This window comes from Pongo abelii, chromosome 5 (genome assembly GCF_028885655.2).
Source record: "Pongo abelii isolate AG06213 chromosome 5, NHGRI_mPonAbe1-v2.0_pri, whole genome shotgun sequence".
Lineage (NCBI taxonomy): Eukaryota > Metazoa > Chordata > Mammalia > Primates > Hominidae > Pongo > Pongo abelii.
In genome coordinates this window covers 145,565,590-145,586,338 of record NC_071990.2, presented here as the reverse complement: position 1 = coordinate 145,586,338, position 20,749 = coordinate 145,565,590, and the positions used below count along the sequence as shown (strand labels likewise).

The following is a 20,749-nucleotide window of genomic DNA, read 5'->3' as shown; positions in this document are numbered from 1 at the left end:
AATCTCAGCACTTTGGGAGGGTGAGGCGGGCCGATTGCTTGAGGCCAGGGGTTCAAGACCAGCCTGGTCAACATGGTGAAACCCTGTGTCTACTAAAAATCTAAAAATACAAAAATTAGCCAGGCATGGTTGTGTGTGCCTGTAATCCCAGCTGCTCTGGAGGCTGAGGCACAACAATCACTTGAGCCTGGGAGGCAGAGGTTGCAGTAAGCCAAGATTGCACCACTGCACTCCAGTCTGGGCAACAGAGCAAGACTCTGTCTCAAAAAAAAAAAAAAAAAGCTAGATATGAGTTCATAATGATGTACAACTCTAATCCAGTTCTACATGACTTATGGCTTATTCTAGCTTTCCCCTCTTGCTTATCTGTAATTTCCCTAACAGAGAAACTTAGCTCCCACCACTTACCATCTAATTACTTACTTGGCCATTCCCATTGTGCATGGACTGTGGTTTTGGAATTGTTAATTTGTACCCCCACGGGAAACAACTTTACCAATTAGAGTGTGGTACTTATTTTTTGTACAGTTCCTTTTTGTCTTTATTCATTTCCAAAGTTACTTAGATCAGCACCTTTTTTTCTCCAGCCCCCCTTCAATGAGTTTATGCCATGCATTAGTATTACAGTGAGATTCTTTTGTCACCGTCTGCATTCCATCCTGGGATTTGCATATGGTAAGGTTTACCCTTTGTGCTATAAAATTCTGTAGGTTTTGTCAAATGCATACTGTTATGTATCCACCACTATGTTATCATACACAATAGCTTCACTATCCTAAAAATAATCCCCAAATCCTCTGTGTTCACCCAGTCAATCTACTTCCTTCCACAAACTCCTGGTGAGTTTGATTTGTTTTTCATGTTTATAGTGTTCTCTTTTTCAAAATATTATGTGAATGGAATCATACAGTATGTAGTCTTTTCAAACTTGCTCCTTTTTCTTAGCAGTATGCATTAAGGTTCTTCCATGGTGTTGCATGAATTAATAGCTCATTCTTTTAGATTGCTGAATAATATTCTGCATTATGGATATATCATAGTTTGTCCATTCATCTATTGAGGGACATTGTGGTTGCTCCCAGTTTTTGGCAATTATGAGTAAATCTGCTATAAATATTCATGTGCAGGTTTTTGTATGGATATGTTTTCACATCAATTGGGTAAATACCAAGGAGTGTGATTGCTGGGTAGTATGGGAAGTCTGTGTGTATTAGTCTGTTCTCATGCTGCAATAAAGACATACCTGAGACTGTGCAACTTATAAAGGAAAGAGGTTTAATTGACTCACAGTTCCACATGGCTGGGGAGGCCTCACAATCACGGTGGAAGAGCAAGAGACATCTTACATGGTGGCAGGCAGGAGAGCTTGTGCAAGGGAACTCCCCTTCATAAAACCATCAGATCTGGTGAAACTTATTCACTATCGTGAGAATAGCATGGGAAAGACCTGTCCCCATGATTCAATTACCAGCACCAGATCGCTCCCACAACACATGGGAATTATGGGAGCTACAATTCAAGATGAGATTTGGGTAGGGACATAGTCAAACCATATCACTATATTTAGCTTTGTAATAAACTGCCAAACTGTCTTCCAAAGTGGCTGTACCATTTTGCATTCCCATCACCAATGATGGACTGTTGCTCTGCATCCTTGTTAACATTTTGTATTGTCAACTTTTAAAAACAAATTTAGCCATTCTAGTAAGTATGTAGTGGTATCTTGTTTTAATTTGGATTTCCCTAAAGACAAATGATGCTGAACATCTTTTCATATGCTTACATGCCATCTACATATCTCCTCTGGCGAGCTGTCTGTTCAGATCTTTGCCCATCTTTTAATTAGGTTGATTGTTTTTATTGGTTAGTTTTAAGTGTTCTTTGTATATTTAATATAAGTTATTTCTCAGATATGTGATTTGCAAATACTTCTACCAATCTGTGGTTTGTCTTTGGAACGTTGATTTTTAAAAAATTCTTTTGGTGATTCTCAGCCTCTGGTTCAAAGCCCTGCAACTGCCTGAGGTAGGAGAGTTGGATCACCTCTTTTGAAGCTATCTTCTCTTCTCCTTTTTTATTTCTTTCTAGTCAGCCTTTCTGGGTTGCCTCATCTATAAAACAGGAATATTAAGTTACTTCCCAGAGAGCCAGTATCTTTCAGTTTTCAGTTCTATGATTCCATGACTACCTGACCATTTGAAACCTTCCTGGAATGCTACCAATATATCGTTAGATCTCCTTACCTTTCTAATTGCTTTCGCAAAGGAAAAGAACTGTATGGTCCAGACAATGACAGTCTTTAATTTCTTTGTGGAATTTCATTACTCCCACCGCCTAAAAGCTCAACTGTTATGATGGCCTGCCAGAATGAAATAAATCTGTCAGTGACTTTAAAATCACAATAGGAGAAAAATTAAATGGATCTCAGAAATGACCTCCATGTTTACCATGTGTTACAAACTTTGCACATTCGTAGGTAGGTGAGGAAACTATTTGGCATGTAGAATTTCTCTACATCCTTCCTCCATGTAGTTATTCCATCATTAAAAAGCAGGTCCCATTTCTATAAAAGTTGTTTTTCTCCCTGCAAAAATGTCCCCTGAAGGGCAGAACAGGAAAGCTGCCACATAATATTAGAAAGGTTCACAAAGTGTACAGTACCTTAAAGAGTATCTACAGATGGAATAATTTTGAAAAAGATGTTAATGTTAGCCTAATAACACAAAAATACAGTAATAATTGCTAAAATTTCCTGATGAAATAGAACTTGTAGAGACTCTTATCCTACTCTACAATGTTATCAAATAAATCCAGCATGTGAAGTCCTTTTTCAGCTTCAGCGAGTATAATGTGTTATGAACTTGCTCAAACCGCATAGGTTTGACCTCTTACCCGTTGAGTTCTGTTTCTGTGCTCTACATTATGCCCAGTTGTCATGTCTCAATGATTTTGTGGGAGAAGCATAGCACAGGCTATGGAATCATAAAGAGAGTTTTAACTTTATTATTTACTAGCTGGAAGATTTTTGGCACATTCCCTAACCTCCCTAAACACTGTGTCCTCATGTGTACCATGTATGTCTTAGCTAGCTCATATATACATATATTTGTTATATATATATTTTATATCTATAGTTTTATGTTAAATATATTTATATTATAAATTATATTATAAAATTAAATTATATTATAAAATATATATTTTATAGTATTTATATATTATATATTATATTATAAAATATATAATATATATTATATATTATATTATAAAATATATAAGATATATTATATATTATATTATAAAATATATAAGATATATTATATATTATATTATAAAATATATAAGATATATTATATATTATATTATAAAATATATAATATATTTTATATATATATGTGTATATATATATATATGAGCAGTGGCTCATACCTGTAATCCCAGCACCTCGGGAGGCTTAGGCAGGAGGATCACTGAATTCAGGATTTTGAATTCAGCCTGGGCAAGATAGTAAGGCCTTGTCTCTAAAATAAATAAATGAATAAGATTAACATTAAAAACAAACAAGGGGCTGGGCGTGGTGGCTCATGCCTGTAATCCCAGCACTTTGGAAGGCCGAGGTGGGTGGATACAAGGTCAGGAGTTCGAGACCAGCCTGGCCAACATGGTGAAACTCCATCTCTACTAAAGATACAAAAAATTAGCTGGGTGTGGTGACCCGCACCTGTAATCCCAGCTACTCAGGAGGCTGAGGCAGGAGACTTGCTTGAACCTGAGAGGCGGAGGTTGCAGTGAGCCGAGATTGCACCATTGCATTCCAGCCTGGGTAACAGGGCGAGACTCCGTCTAAACAAACAAACAAACAAACAAACAAGGAAGTGTCCATAGAGTAGGTGGCTAAAACAACATGAATTTATTTCCCACAGTCTGGAAGCTGGGAAATGCAAGATTAGGGTGCTGTCAGATTCAGTGTGTGGTAAGGGCTCTCTTTCTAGTTTGTGGACAGCGGTCTTCTTGCTTCCTCACAGAGTGGAGAGAGAGGGAGAGAAGGAGGAAGTGAGCTCTCTGGTGTAAGGGTACTAATCCCATCATGAGGGCTCTATCTTCATGACCCTAATTACCTCCCAGAGGCCCCATCTTCAAATACAATCACATTGGGGAATATGATTTCAACATACTAATTTGCAGGGGGACACAAATATTCAGTTGGATTTCTGGTCAATATTAGGCATACATTGGTTGGGAGCTATGCATTTCTACATTTGTGGGAGTTGTTCCAGCAGTTCCTAACAGCTTGAATAAAGGAACATCATAATCAGGTGGCTGAATCCGAGCTGGAGGGTTTTCCTTGTTTTTTTTTTTTAAGTAACTTTTTTGTGGTTTTGAAATTTTTCAAAACAAAAAGCTGGAAGAACAGTACAATGTGCTCCCCTACCCCCCACTTAGATTCAGTAATATAGAATGCCTACTTATTTTGCTGAACCGATTGAGGTTAAACTAGATTTATGATTGTTTAACTACATCAGCATTTGTCTCCTAGGAACAATGACATTCTCCTACATAACCACAGGACTATTATTACACTCAGGAAATTTAACATTAGCACAATATTATTATTCAATGTTGAGCCCATGTTCAAGTTTATCCGATTGTTCAATGTCTTTATAGCACTTTTTTTTCCTCAAGGCAGAGTCTCCCTCTCTCACCCAGGCTGGAGTGCAGTGGCGCAATATCAGCTCATTGCAACCTCCGCCTCCCAGGTTTGAGCAACTCTCCTGCCTCAGCCTCCTGGGTAGCTGGGATTACAGGTGCCCACCACCATGCCTGGCCAATTTTTGTATTTTTAGTAGAGATGGTGTTTCACCATGTTGGCCAGGCTGATCTTGAACTCCTGACCTCATGATCCACCCACTTGGCCTCCCAAAGTGCTGGGATTATAGGCGTGAGCCACAGTGCCTGGCCTTTATAGCATTTTCAAAAAATCCAGGGATCATTTTAGAATCAAGTATTGCATTCAGTTTATTGGTTGTAATCTCATTTAGTCTGGAATCTCAGCCTTTGTCTTTATAACATTGATGTTTTTGCAACATAGTCTAGTTTGTTGTTGTTTTAAATATAGGGTCTTTCTCTGTACCCCAGGCTGGAGTGTAGTGGTGCGGTCATAACTCATTGCAGCCTTGATCTCCTGGGCGCAAGTGATCCTCCCACCTTAGCTTCCCGAGTTGCTGGCATTACAGGCATGAGCCACTGTGCCTGGCTCTTTATTAATGTCCCTCGATTTTGGTTCATCTAATTATTCCATCATTAAGATTTAATTTGTGCATCTTTGGCAGGAATACTACATACGTGATGTGTCTTGATCAGTATATCACATTAGGAGGTACATGTCAATTTGTGGCATTATTGGTGATATTGAATTTTTTTAAAGTTCTTGCAGAGAGAATTTAGATGTTGGAGTGAACATCACTTTTTTAAAAATTATTTTTCTTTAAATTGATGAATAAAAATGATATATTTTATGGTGTCTAACATGTTTTTATATTTGTATGCCTTGCCAAATGGCTAGATCAAGCTAATTAACAAATCCCTGATGTCACATGCTTATTTTTTGTGGTGAGAATACTTACCAAAATCTGCAATTTTCAAGTATACGATAAATTATATTAACTCTAGTCACCATAGTGTACACTGGAAATCTTGAACTTATTCCTCCTTACTGAAACTTTGTGTCCTTTGACCAATACCCGCTACCCCATTCTCTCACCCCCGCCAGCCCCTGGTAACCACCATTCTACTCTCTGTCTACTTCTATGAGTTTCACTTTTTTATACTCTACAGGTAAGAAAGATCATGCTGTATTTGTCTTTGTGTCTGACTTATTTCACTTAATGTCCTCCAGGCTCATGCATGTTGTTGTAAATGATAGGATTTCTTTCTTTAACTTTTTTGAGACTATATAGACTATGTAAATATCCTATTCCTCTTCAATGTTCCCCCCAGTAGTTTTAGCATCCATTGATAATTCATGTATTCATTATTACTATGATGGCTACAAAATGTAACTTTTCTAAATTATTCCTTCTGTGCTCATTCATTAGTGGGGCTGGAGCTTTGGAGTTTGGTTTGGTGCAAGGACAGGATGTCAAGATCTGGACAGTGGTGAGAAAATGATTACAATCTTGAACCTTGTGGTGTAGGTTGGCTAGGGAAGGAGTGAAAACAAGGAGGGAGTCCAGTGAAGGAGACTGGAGAGTCTTACTGCAGTCAGAGTAAACATCCTGTGAGTGAGAGTGTGAGAAACCAGGAAGAGCAGGAAGTTATGATCAGAGGTGGGAATTTTGGAGTTGAAGATTTCCAGGGGAGAGCAGATCCTGGTTGTTGAAGTCTAGGGGGTTGCCATGGATTCAGGGAACTGTTTGAATGGAGAGGAGTTTTTCCATTAGGAGGAAGTGAAGGAATTCTAAGACTAGGCTATTGAATAAATCACCCACATGGTTGTCTAATTGGCCCAGGATGATGGGGCAACTAGCAGAGGCATTTAACCAGCCAGGTGCCAAAGTCATCCCTTGAGCAGGCTCGATAATGAATACATGGAAAAACTTTATCACGTAAAGTGGGACATTTTAGTAGAGGCGCCAAACTTCACCTTGTGAGTCTTCTATGTTGACTAAATGTCAGTCAGTTGAAGATAGAAATGGACATTAGTCAGTTTTGCTTGGGGAAAACTTTTAAGATGTTCTCATGGGAGCCCTTGTTAGGGAAGTGATACCTAGATGGAGAAGTCATTGCAAATAGTGGCAAGAGGAGGGAAGGGGGCAGGAATCCTCTGAGCCAAGATTACAGTTTCAAAAAAAGGAGAAGAGACTTGAAGTTTGAGGATGGCCAGCAATAAGACCAGCAAGAGGTAGTTTGGCCAGAAGCGATGAGCCTTAAAATAAGCTACTTATGTATATAGGCTTTTAAGGGTTATTTATATTGTGATTAGAGAAAATTAAATCTAAGCATTTGTTGAATATCTGTTGAGTTGAACACACTAAAAGATTTTTTCGAGTTTTTATGGTGCACAATCTGTTTGACAGACTGTAAATGCCATAATGAGGCTGCTCCCTGTGGCTGCTTGCTATTATAAAAGAACACTGGATTAGGAGTCCAAGAGAAGGCTGTAGGTCAGGTTTCACCTCTGCCACTGACACCCTCACAGGTTAGAAAACAGACTGATAATGCACAAGAGAGTGCTAATGAAAAAACTTACAACAACAACAAAAAAAACAGCAGAAGGTCAATTCTAATTCAAATTGCTGGTAATAGAGATAAAACCAATCTCATGAATTTTCTTGTTCTGCATTTGCTGAAGAAATGTTAAGAAGTCATTCAATACACTGCAGAATAAAATGGAACCTCCCTATTGTCTTGATTAGTCTAGCTTTATAGTAGGCCTAAAAATCAGATAGCATAAGACTTCCAACTTTGTTTTTCTTTTTAAGATTATTTTTTCCCTTCTAGGTTCTTTTCATTCCCATATAAAGTTTAGAATCAGCTTGTCAATTTCTATAGCAGAGCTGACATGGATTTTGCCCATGTCAACTTTGACATGAGGACTGACTGATGACCATCAAAAATATTTATTTGTGTCCTAATCTCTGGAATCTCAGAATGTAACCTGAGTTGAATAAAAGGGTCTTTGCAGATGTGACTAAGTTACGGATCTTGAAAAGAGGAGACCACCTTCAGTTATTTCAGTGAGTCTTAAGTACAGTGACATCTACCCCTATAAGAGAGACACACACAGGAGAAAGCACATGACACGCACAGAGAAGGCGTTGTGAAGATGGAGGCAGAGATTGGCATGCTGTGGCTGCAAGCCAAGGAAGCCGAGGAAGCCAGGGAATGCCAATGGTCACCAAAAGCTGGAAGACGTGAGGAAGGAATCTCCACTAGAGCCACTAGATGGCGCCTGCGGCCTTTGCTGATATCTTGCTTTCAGACTTCTGGCCTCTCGGACTCAGAAAATAAATTTCATGTTTTATGCCATCAGTTTGTGGTAATTTGTTATGGCAGCTATAGGATAAAATATAGCCACTATCTGGCTAAGGAAGTTCCATTCCATTCCTAGTTGTTTTTTTCAGGATGGGGTGTAGTTGTCAAATGCTTTTTTTGCATCAATTGAAAATAACATTTCCCCCCCCAATTACTTTGTTAATGTGGGCATAAACTGTATGATTGTCTGCCCACATGGTATTAATTTTAGCCCCATCATAGCTGTTACCCTGGTAACACCTGTTCCTGAAAGTGTTGGGTCCTGACACATTGTATTAACTTATAGATGTGTCAGCATGAATTTTCTTGTTCTGCATTTGCTGAAGAAATGTTAAGAAGTCATTCAATACTCTGCAGAATAAAATGGAATCTCCAAATACTTAGAGAAAAAGTGTGATTATGGAATTTGTCCTGAGGGGTTCTCTCTACAACAGGGACCAAGCTGGCAACCCTTGGGTCCAGTTTGACCTGGAGAAATACTTCATGTGACCTCTGCAGTGTTTCCAAAATTAGGAGGTTTTATAGTAAAATGTTAGATAGCATACTTCCCTTGAAAATTATGCAGATGTGGCAACCCTGCCCTGAGTTCAAACATGGCAGCCATTGGCCTGAGCTGAGCATCTGCGCCTTACACAAAGAGCGTCCTTTTCACTTTACCACAGTCCCTTTGTTCCTCACTGTTTGAAACTTTGTAGAGATTTGAGTTTGCAACCCCTGCTCCAGAAACTTTGCTGGGGCATGCTGTAATGCCAAAGCATGTGTCATTGAGGGAAAGCTCAGGGGAAAAAGAGTGTGTCACAGCTACCAGGTCAACATAGTCATGTTCAAAGAGACCACTGTGGAAATAACCTAAAGATAAAAAAGGATTTCATATAGTTCATTACCAGTGAGAAAGAAAGACTGCTTGACTGACTTTGGATAAAGATGGCACAAGGAAGCACTAAAAAAATCAAAATTAAAACACTAAATCAGCCAGGCATGGTGGCTCACGTCTGTAATCCCAGCACTTTGGGAGGCTGAGACAGGCAGATCACCTGAGGTCAGGAGTTTGAGACCGGCCTGGCCAACATGGCGAATTTCCCCCCAACCCAGTACCCCCATAACAGCCTCTACTAAAAATACAAAAATTAGCCGGGCGTGATGGTGCACGCCTGTAATCCCAGCCACTCAGGAGGCTGAGACAGGAGAACTTCTTGAACCCGGGAGGCAGAGAGGTTGCGGTGAGCCGAGATCACGCCACTGTACTCCAGCTTGGGTGACAGAGTGAGACTGTCTTAAAAACAAAACAAAACACTAAATCACCCAAAAGAAAGAAAGCAACAAAAAACTTACATGCTGCAACCAAAGAAGAAAAAAGTACAACCTTATAATATAAAATTTGAGAATTGATAGCAAAAACAAAGAGAACAGAAGATTCTATGGAGGCATGCTTTGTCTCCAGATGAACCTATGTCTGCCCAGCCCTCCACCCACCACTGCAAGACATGTTGAAAAAGATGATCAGACCAAATCCTAAGAATTCGCACAAATGTCCCCCAATGTGGAAAGGCAGGGCACACCTGTGAGATGTTGAGGAACTTTGCATACCACTGTTGGATCTTGCCAGAGGCAGGAAGGTTTCCCACTTTCTGGGATACTGTGCTGAAGTGAGCAAATGAACTGAAACTCTGAGGCATGGGATATTCCCTTGGCTAGCTTGAAGTCCAGCTGCCAGAGGACTTAAAGGAATCTCAGATGTGAAGGTTGAGTTCCTCCAGCAAGCTTTATACTCTATCTGAGCTGAATTCCACACATCCCCTTTTCCCCCACCTCTCCTTGTCCGAAAAACCTCGGATCACAGAACAAGTAGATAGAAACAACACTCAGCCCTGAAAAAGCAGCTTATTCAGATATATAATATACATGGGACATTAGAAAAGAACATAATCTATAAATTGGAAGATCATACTGTATGCTTGGGGGGAAAAACTGATCTAGAATAACTGACACAGAGGCATAGCCCAGATAAGAATACTAAAGGGTACATTAATGTTAAAGAATTCTTCAGGTATCCAAGCAGAAAAATCAAGCCACCTCCAAGGGGAAAATTACATGGGATTAAGATCTTTCCACAGAAATCTTCTGTGTCAAAAATCAGTGAAGCATTTCTCTAATGACCAGTAATGACGAGCTTTTTTCATATGTTTGTTGGCCACATAAATATCTTCTTTTGAGACGTGTCTGTTCATATCCTTTGCCCACTTTTTGATGAAGTTGTTTTTTCTTGTAAATTTGTTTAAGTTCTTTGTAGATTTGGGATATTAGCCCTTTGTCAGATGGATAGATTGCAAAATTTTTCTCCCATTCTGTAGGTTGCCTGTTCACTCTCAGGATAGTTTCTTTCGGTGTGCAGAAGCTCTTTAGTTTAATTAGATCCCAATTGTCAATTTTGGCTTTTGTTGCCATTGCTTTTGGTGTTTTAGTCATGAAGTCTTTGCCCATGCCTATGTCCTGAATGGTATTGCCTAGGTTTTCTTCTAGGCTTTTTATGGTTTTAGGTCTGATGTTTAAGTCTTTAATCCATCTTGAGTTCATTTTTGTATAAGGTGTAAGGAATGGGTCCAGTTTCAGTTTTCTGCATATGGCTAGCCAGTTTTTCCCAGCACCATTTATTAAATAGGGAATCTTTTACCTATTGCTTGTTTTTGTCAGGTTTGTCAAAGATCAGATGGTTATAGATGCGTGGTGTTATTTCTGAGGACTCTGTTCTGTTCCATTGGTCTATATATCTGTTTTGGTACCAGTACCATGCAGTTTTGGTTACCATAGCCTTGTAGTATAGTTTGAAGTCAGGTAGTGTAATGCCTCCAGCTTTGTTCTTTTTGCTTAGGATTGTCTTGGCTATACGGGCTCTTTTTTGGTTCCATATGAAATTTAAAGTAGTTTTTTCTAATTCTGTGAAGAAAGTCAATGGTAGCTTGATGGGGATAGCATTGAATCTATAAATTACTTTGGGCAGTATGGCCATTTTCATGATATTGATTCTTCCTATCCACAAGCATGGAATGTTTTTCCATTTGTTTGTGTCCTCTCTTATTTCCTTGAGCAGTGGTTTGTAGTTCTCCTTGAAGAGGTCCTTCACATCTCTTGTAAGTTGTATTCCTGGGCATTTTATTCTCTTTGTCGCCATTGTGAATCAGAGTTCACTCATGTGTTGGATCTCTATTTGTCTATTATTGGTGTATACGAATGCTTGTGATTTTTGCACATTGATTTTGTATCCTGAGACTTTGCTGAAGTTGCTTATCAGGTAACATCTCATGCCAGTTGGAATGATAATCATTAAAAAGTCAGGAAACAACAGATGCTGGAGAGGATGTGGAGAAATAGGAACGCTTTTACACTGTTGGTGGGAGTGTAAATTAGTTCAACCATTGTGGAAGACAGTGTGGCAATTCCTCAAGGATCTAGAACCAGAAATACCATTTGACCCAGCAATCTCATTACTGGGTGTATACCCGAAGAATTATAAATCATTCTACTGTAAAGAGACATGCACACGTATGTTTATTGCAGCACTATTCACAATAGCAAAGATTTGGAATCAACCCAAATGGCCATTGGTGATAGACTGGATTAAGAAAATGTGGCACATATACACCATGGAATACTATGCCGCCATAAAAAAGCATGAGTTCACGTCCTTTGTAGGGACATGGATGAAGCTGGGAACCACCATTCTCAGCAAACTAACACAGGAACAGAAAACTAAACACCGCATGTTCTCATTCATAAGTGGGAGTTGAACAATGAGAACACATGCACACAGGGAGGGAAACATCACACACTGGGGCCTGTCGGGAGGTGGGGGGTTAGTGGGGTAGGGACAGTATTAGGAGAAATGCCTAATGTAGATGACGGGTTGATGAGTGCAGCAAAGCACCATGGCATGTGTATACCTATGTAACAAACCTGCACGTTCTGCCCATGTATCCCAAAACTTAAAGTATTATAAAAAAATAAATAAAGCAATTGCCATCTTGTTCTGTTAGGTTTTGAAGGAAGGTGTGAATTGAAAATATTTACCCAACTCACTTTTTATTTATGTGTAGAGAAAAATACCAGATCTTCTCAAACATGGCAGTACTCTATAAACCCTCCTTAGGAATATGACTTGAAAATGAAGGAAGTCCATCAAGAACTAAATAAAAATTCAGGGATGGATAACTTACAGTGAATATCAAATTCATTTAAAGATAGAATTAAGGCAACATCTGGAAAAATAAAGTTGCAGAGCAATTGCAAATGTTCTCATTGCTAGGAAGCCGAAAGTAACAGAAGTAGTGGAAATTGAGAGGCAGGGGGTAAAGGCAGGTGGAGGTGTATGATGCTAATTAACCTCATCTTTCAGAGCTATGAGACTGTCTAAACCCGAACATGTACTGAGCTCCTTACACCTCTCTTAATCTTTTTACGTAATGCTTATAGGCCTTTTAAAAAGCACGTCTTTTAGGGAAGAAAGCAATAGAGAATCCCTTCAGTTTATTTTTCTTAAATTCCAGTAACACTGAAAAATTCGAAATTACATGAAGCAGACATAGTGTGATACCGTAATTAGAAAATTACTTCTGTCTACCCTTTCTGCGTCTTCGTTTCTTCAGCTGTGAGACGGGTATTTCTCCCAGTGTTGCTGTGAGGATTACACGTATTTACCTGCAAAGTGCTTAGGACAGTGCCTGGCTCACGGTCAGTGCTCACGTTTGGGCAGCTGCACTTGGGCGCTGCTGACACAGGAGGTAAGTTAGTTTGGCCTATTGCAGCGTCCCAGCATCTGTCGCATTTCTCATGTGTGATTGGGCTCGGGTGGCCCATCCTGGCGGCGACTTCGGCTAGCAGGCCCCGCTGCAGACCCCAGGCTGGCTCGGGTCTACCTGCGCCAGAGCTGTACCTGGGCGACCTTGGCTTTGCCCCCACTGGTGACCCGGCCCGCAGGACGTGTGGGTGCCGCTCAGCAACCCCCGCGTCGGCCGCCGACCCCCAGCTCCCCGGCGGGGCCTCCTCCTGCCACGTGACGCCCCCGCCAGGGGCCCCAGCGCCCTCCTCGCGGCCGCGCCGTTCCGGCTCCCGAGCCCCGCCTGCGCGCGGCCTCCTCGGCGCAGCCATCCTCTTGGCTGCCGCGGGCGGCAAAGCCCACGGCATCTGCCATTTGTCATTCAGCCCGTCGGTACCGCCCCGAGCCTTGATTTAGACACGGCTGGGGCGTGCTCTGGCCTCACTCTCCGGGCGGGTGCTGGACGGACGGACTGGGCAGCCGTGCTCACAGCCCAGCAGCGCAGGGCCTTGGCGCGCGGGGCGCTTCCCCGGGTCGCCGTCATGGCCGCGGAGGTGGCACGCCCGAGCGGCCTCGCCTGAGCTCCGGGGGTCGTCGCCCCGCAGGGTAGGTGTCTGGGTGCTCGCGGCTGCGGCGGGCGGGCTGGGGGCAGCGGTGGCCGTGCATTGCCGCACTGCGAGGACGGCGCTGGGTTCGCGGCCGCGAGGAGGGTGTGCCTTTGCCGCGCCGCCTACGTGCGGGTCCGGGCTCCGCGGGGCTGGGTGCGGGACCCCGCAGATCGTCACGCGCAATCCAGGCAGCCCCACCGCGAGTGCCGCCGGACCCCCTGGACGCCGCTGCCAGAGGCGTTCGCGCCTATCTGGTATGCGGTCCACAGACCCGATTCTTACAACCTGGCGCTCTAACCTCGCCAACGGGCCAGGAAAAAAAACAGAACAAGGAAAAGAAGAAAAAGTCTGTTCAAAGTAATAATGGGACTAGACAGTAACTGTTTGCACTTTCGTCTCTTATGGAAAATATGATTATTTTGATGCTTTAGTATTACAGACTGTATCAGACATACTCTTAAAAGTATTTAAAAACGTGGGGTCCTAAAAATTTCCTAGATCGGGACAGCTGATAATGCAACTTCTGTTAGTCTCCGCATCCAACTTTCAGGGCGGAGTGGGGATTTCTACCTTTAACTGGATATACTCCTGTAATTTTGAATATTTTTTCTCATCAAATGTGTTACTTTCGTGTTTTAGGAAACCAATAAAAATCAAAAATAGAAACACCCAGCTTAGGTCCTCCTTCTTCCAGGAATCCTCCTCTAACCCCTCCCTCCCAGGCAGGATCGGAGGCCCCTCCCGGCTGCTTTCTGGGGCCTCACTGAGGTCCTGGTCCCCTAAGTCCTCCCCCGCAGCCCCTCCGCGTATTAACCCACCGATCTCGCTGGGCCCAGAGATTGCTTACTTAGCACATGGTAAGTGATTAATACTGTTTAATGACCGAGGGAAAAGATAAAATGTTCTCTGATGTTTCACGCTTTTTGCTCTGAAGTTAAATAGTGGTAAATTTATATGCGCTTAGATAAGAACATTTAACAGTTAAGGATCTGGAAAAGTTGACGACGTCCGATGTCCGTGTTTCCTGATCCAGCAGTTGCACGCCTGGGTATTCATCCTTAAGAACAATGTTTTTCAGAATTTGAAGTCCATTTTAGTGGGTCGTAAAGTCACTTAAGTGGATGATCAGAATTTGTAAAACATAGACGGAGAATAGAACATCAGTGTCTCTCAGGTCATAGGGGTGTTCGCTTTATGAATCTCTCTCCCTCTCCTCAGTTTCATACATACACAAATGTGTGTCATGATGTAAAACGTCATTCTTTAGTATGAGTCATGGACAAAAAAGTTTGAAAGCCACTGCCCTAGATAAATTTTAATACATGTCCACAAGCAGACGTGTACAAGAAGGTTGACTAATAGCAGAAAACTGGATGCCGCCTTCATGCCCACCTGAAGGAGAAAGATAAATTATACACCAGTCAGAAAAAGGGCACACTGTACAGTGGCCAATGAAGTATTTTTGTGTTTCAACACAAATGCCTTTCAGTGTTCAACCAAAAAAAAAAAGTTGCCGGAGAATGCTGTGTGATATCATCTATGTAAAATTCAGAACTTGATGGAGCAAAGCTGTTGTTTAGGGATGCATATATAGGCATTAAAAGTAGTAAAGAAAAAAAAGTCAAGCTAATGGTCATCTCCTGGTGGGGAGGAGAGGGTCAGGGGCTCAGAGATGCTGGAAATGCTTTATCGCCTGACCTGTGCGATGGTTACATGGGTGTTTGCTTTGTAACTCTTTGTTAAATGATACACACTGGGTTTGAATGTTACATTTCCCCCCAAATCTGTTAAAATATGGGTGTCGCAAACTGAAGAAGCCTGAGTCTAGGGCTCTCTGTCTGTTATTCTTATTTCCTGGCTTCTTTTTAGAAAAAAAAAAAAATCTTGATCAGGGAGGAGTACCTAGGGAATTTATCAGTAATGTTTTATTTCATAAATTCCATGGTGGACGTATCAGTATTCGTTAAATTATTCTTTATATATTCTTATAACTTAATTTATAATATTTCAAAAAGCGTTTAGGAGAAAATATCATTTGGTGTGTTTGCTTTCCCAAAAGTCACATTTACATATTTTGTACACAACTGGAATATTTTACATAGTAATTTTAGCTAAAATCAAATTTTGTTATGAAAAACGAAATACTAAAAAGTATATAAAAATCACAGAACTTTACAGACTTTCAGCGTTTTAAAATGCTAACATGTTGTATTTACCTCAATAATTTCTGTTCCTCAGTTCTTTCAGGCCACATTTTTAGTGCTCAGTAGCCACATATGACTTTTATATTTTATTATATTTTATTACGTTATATATTTTACATTATAATACATTATAGAACAGAATATTTCCATCATTGCAGAAATTTATATTGGAAAACATTCTGGATACAAATATTTGTTATATACTTGCAGATATTAAAGTGTAGACATGAATCTTTATGCTTTTCGTCTTAAGATACTCTACTATTAATGAAATGTATTCTGAATATTTTTCTAAGAATTTTTAAGTTTATGTTTTGTCCACATTTTGTTCTTTAATTTACCTGAGACATGTATATGTTGAGATGTATATATTTTATGTTATGAGATCAAGCTTAATTTATTTTCAGATTCCCACATGAAAAGGTAATTGTCCCAATATCAGTGATTAGCAGTGCCACTTCCGTCACATACAGTACCCAGATATGTTTGGGCTTATTTCCAGGCTGTTAATCCCGGTTTATTTGTCATCTGAAAATACCGCAGATTTTCATTTACTGCTGCTTTCTATGTAGTATATTGTTCAGTTCTAAGAATTTAAAATTTTTTCGTTGTGATATTTTTTCTTCCCCTAAGAGATTTGTAGAAAGTAGTCTAGTTCCAATGTGGAAGGTTTTGTGAGTTATCCTTTTGTTACTGATTTCTAATTTGCACTGTAGTTAGCATACGTGTCAAGGCCACCAATTCTTTGAAATTCAAGAATTGCTTTATGGTTTTAACTGCTCCTTGTATCATCAAGAATAATTTGTACTTATAGACTTTTGAGGCAAGGTATGTAGGTGTGTGTATATATATAATATATACACATACACTTTATATATAGATTATATATAATCTCACTGTAGAGTTTATATAAAAATTAAATATATTTGTATAAATGTATATATATGAATAAAATCTCCTGTCTCTAAGGTTTATGTTTCATTAATTCAGGAAAGTTTTGTCTTTTATCTCTTCATTTTCACACATTTTTGTCCTATTCTTTCCTTTAGGAGCTATGATTATACTTCTGTTAGACTTCCTCACTCTATCACCCACATCTTTTAAGGTAGATTTAATGTATTTAATATATTTTTTATCCATGTTGAATTCTACATATGTTTTTTAGTTCTATAATTTATGTACAACAAAAAAAAGTGTGTAGCTTGATGAAATTTACATATGTGTTTACCTTTGTGATTACTACCCAGATAAACATATAAAACATTTTCATTCCTCTGCCCCTTCCTATCAATGGAGCCACTCGCTTCCCCCAGTCAACTACTGTCTTGATTTCTATGACCATGTATTATTTTCAAGTGTTTTTAAACTTCATATAAATGGAGTCATACAATTTATTCTTTTGTTCACATTGTATTCATGCATGTTGCATGTATAAGAATTTTTGTTTGTTTTTTATTTTTGCTTTGTATCAAGGGTTGGCAAACTATGGCCTGTGGGCCAATTCCAACCCACTGCATGTTTTTGTTTATAAAATTTTATTGGGCTGTGTTCCATGGCTCCTGTCTATAATTCCAGCCACTCAAGAGGCTGAGGCAGGAGAATCTCTTGAGCTCAGGAGTTTGAGCTTACAATGAACTATGATCATGCCACTGCACTGCAGCCTAGGTGACAGTGAGATGACCCCATCTTAAAAAAAAAAAATTACTGGAACATAGTTATCCCCATTTGGCAGAGTTGAGTAGTTGTTATAGAGGCCATATGGCCCACAAAGCCTAAACTATTTACCATGTGGCTGTTTACAGAAAAAAATTTATTGACCCCTCTTCTATGGTATTACATTATGTGGATATATAATATGAGCAATTTACTTACTCATTTTCTTGTGGATTAACATTTGAGTTGTTTTCATTGTTGGGCCGTTAAGAATTGAATTGTGAAGAATGTTCTTCCAACTTCCGTTGGTAGACATATATCTCTCAGCTATATACCAAGGAGTTGAATTGATGGTTTTTGGTAGGTTGGTTGCATTTCTATAAACACTAATAATGTTGAACATCTTAAAATATCTTAATCAGCCATTTAGATTTCGTTTGTCACCTGCCTATTGAAATATTTTGCCCATTTTAAAAAAATTAGGTTACCTTTTTGTTAATGATTTTTAGTTCCTAATATAATCTGGATAGGGAATCTTTGTTGGGTATATGTTTGCAAGTATTTTCTACCCTGAAGTTGGCCTATTTATTCTCTTTTTTTTTTTTTTTTTTTTGAGATGGCATCTCACTTTGTCACCCAGGCTGGAGTGCAGTGGCATGATCTCGGCTCACTGCAAGCTCCGCCTCCCGGGTTCATGCCATTCTCCTGCCTCAGTCTCCTGAGTGGCTGGGACTACAGGCGCCCACTACTACGCCTGGCTAATTTTTTGTATTTTTAGTAGAGACGGGGTTTCACCACTTTGGCCAGGATGGTCTCAATCTCCTGACCTTGTGATCTGCCCGCCTCGGCCTCCCAAAGTGCTGGGATTACAGGCATAAGCCACCGCGCCCAGCCCACTCTCAAGGTTTTGAAGACATTTGCCTTTGTTTTCCTCCAGAAACTTTATAGTTTTAGCTGTTGGGTCTGCGATTATCACCAGTTGATTTTTGTGTGTGGTGTGAGGTGGGGGATCAAGATTTATTTTGTATATGGACATCCATCTATATGGACATCCATCTACTCTACACATTTATTGAAAAAAACACCACCTTTCTTTTCCATTGAATTGCATGGGGACTTTGTTAATAAATGAATGGTCATGTATTTGGGTCTGTTTCTGGACTCTGTTCTTTTCCACTTGGACTAATTATCCATTCTTGCATCAGTACCATACTTTTTAAATTACTGTAGTTTATGGTAAGTCTTGACATGGTATTGTAAACTCTCCAGTTTTGTTCTTTTAAACAAATGTTTTGACTATTTAAGTGCTTTACATTTCCATATAAATTTTCAAATGTGCTTGTCAATGTCCATTAAAAAAAAAAAAAAGTCTACCAGACTTTTGATTGGGATTGCATTGACTCTACAGAGTCACTTTGGGAAAGTGAACATTTTAACAAAATTGAGTCTTTCCCTTCACTGAATAAGTTCTTCTACAGTTACTTTCAACATTGTTTTGTATATTCAGTGTAGAGGACTTACATATTGTTCAATTTATTTCTAGACATTTAATGTTTTTTTGATGCTGTTGTAAGTGGTGGAGTTTTTTTTTTCCCCAGTTTTATTTTCCAAACATCTTGCCTAGTGTATGGAAACAAAATTTATTTTTATATATTGATCTTGTATTTTGTGCCCTTGCTAAATTCACTTATAGTTTTGGTAGTATGCAGATTTGTTTTTGTTTTAGTTTTTGTTTTTAATGTGCTGTCATGCCATCTGGAAAAAAAATGGTTTAAATATGCCTTTACAATTCTAGTCTCTTTTTCTCCTTTTCTTGCCTTATTGCACTGGCTGGGACCTCTAGAACAATATTTAACAGAAGTATTAACAATGGATATCCTTGCTTTTTCCTCATCTTAAGAGGAGAATACCCCAATATTTCACTATTAAGGGTGAGGTTTACTGTACTTTTTTTTGTAGATGTTCTTTACCAGATTGAGGAAATTTTCTTCTGTTTCTATTTCACTGAGAATTGCTTTCACAAATGAGTATTGAATTTTCAAATTCATTTTATTCTGAAATAATTTTAAATTTACAAGAATTGCAAAGATAGTGCAGTGTTTTTGTATACCCTTCACCCAGCTTTCTCTCAGGTTAACATCTTACATAACCCTTGTAAAGTACCAAAGTTAAGAAATTAACATTGGGACAATAGTATTAATGAAACTATACACTTTATTCAGATTACCACAGTTTTCCCTCTAATGTTCTTTTTTTTAATTTCAGGATCCAACCCATATACCACATGGTGTTTAGTTTTCATGCCTCCCTTGTTTACTCCAATCTGTGACAGTTTCTCAGTCTTTCATATCTTGTCACTTTTGAAGAGTACTGGTTATATGTTTTGAAAAATGCATCTCAATTTGGATTTATCTGATGTTTTCTCACAATTAGACTGAGGTTATGGATTTTGAGAGAAGAATATCGCAGAGCTGTTGTGCCCTTCTCATTGTATCACATATGGCAGCATATGATAGCCACATCAACTGATGATAATTTTGATCACATGGCAAGATGGAGTCTGGCAAGGTTTCTTATTATAATGTTACTTTTTCCCCCTTTCCATAGTCTATTTGTTAGGAGAAAGTCCACAGTCAAGGGAAGGGAAGGGTATCAAATAATTTGTGGACATATGTTAAAACCACCACAGTGATTAATAAATATTTTTGAGGTAGTACAAATATTCTATTTCTCTTTAAAGTTTTGCCCAATAACTTTAGTGTTCAATGGATCTTGCCTGAAGCAATTATTATTGTGCTATTCTAATGGTGATTTTCCATTTTCTTCCTTCTTTCTACATTTATTAATAGGAATTCTTCTCTAAGAAAGATTGGTCCCTTTTTTCCCATTGATTTATTATTGAGTCAGTTATTTATATCCATGTATATTGATAGATATTTATTTAGTCTTTGAGCTATTATCTAATATCGTTTTTATATTGCTTAAATTGTTCCAGCTTTGGCATTGGGATTTTTTCAGGTTGATACTTTTGTCCTTTTGAAATGTCCCCATTAAAAATTTTTATTTTTTTTTTATCATTTCCTTACTGTCTGGCACTATGAGATACACCAGGCTCATTTAGTATTTTCCCTTCTCCAACCTTAGAATCAGCCATTTCTCCAAATGATTCCTTTTATTGGAGGATGGTATTAGAAACCAAGATCTGTGTGCTAGGTGTCCTTGCTGCTACTGAGATGTTACTGTTTCTTGGCCCTCTGTGGACAGAGCTAGGAGTTATATGTACGTATACTTGATTTTTAATTTTGTCAAATGCTTTTTCTGCATCTATTGAGATTATGACTTTTCTTAGTTTGATGACATGAAGAATTACAAATATCTGACATTTTAAAGGATGTTTTTCCAGTATTCCTTGGAACTTTGCAAGTATTAAAAGGTTTTAG

The 20,749-nt window shown here is 39.2% G+C and overlaps 1 protein-coding gene across 33 annotated transcripts in view; it reads left to right on the top strand.

Annotated features, from left to right (window-relative positions):
• Positions 1–20,749, top strand: part of PLAGL1 (PLAG1 like zinc finger 1) — a 120,465-nt gene that overhangs the window by 40,488 nt on the left and 59,228 nt on the right. For 10 of the 33 annotated variants that reach the window (XM_002817442.6, XM_003776933.5, XM_009242324.4 and 7 more), the window contains exon 1: positions 13,146–13,450. The exons of 1 other annotated variant lie outside the window; for it this stretch is intronic. The gene's annotated coding sequence lies outside the window, so the exon portion shown is untranslated. Of the gene's footprint in view, positions 1–13,104; positions 13,451–13,548; positions 14,310–16,705; positions 16,762–20,749 lie in introns of those variants that run through there. 22 more of the 33 variants (XM_063725039.1, XM_063725040.1, XM_063725038.1 and 19 more) reach the window with 12 other exon arrangements.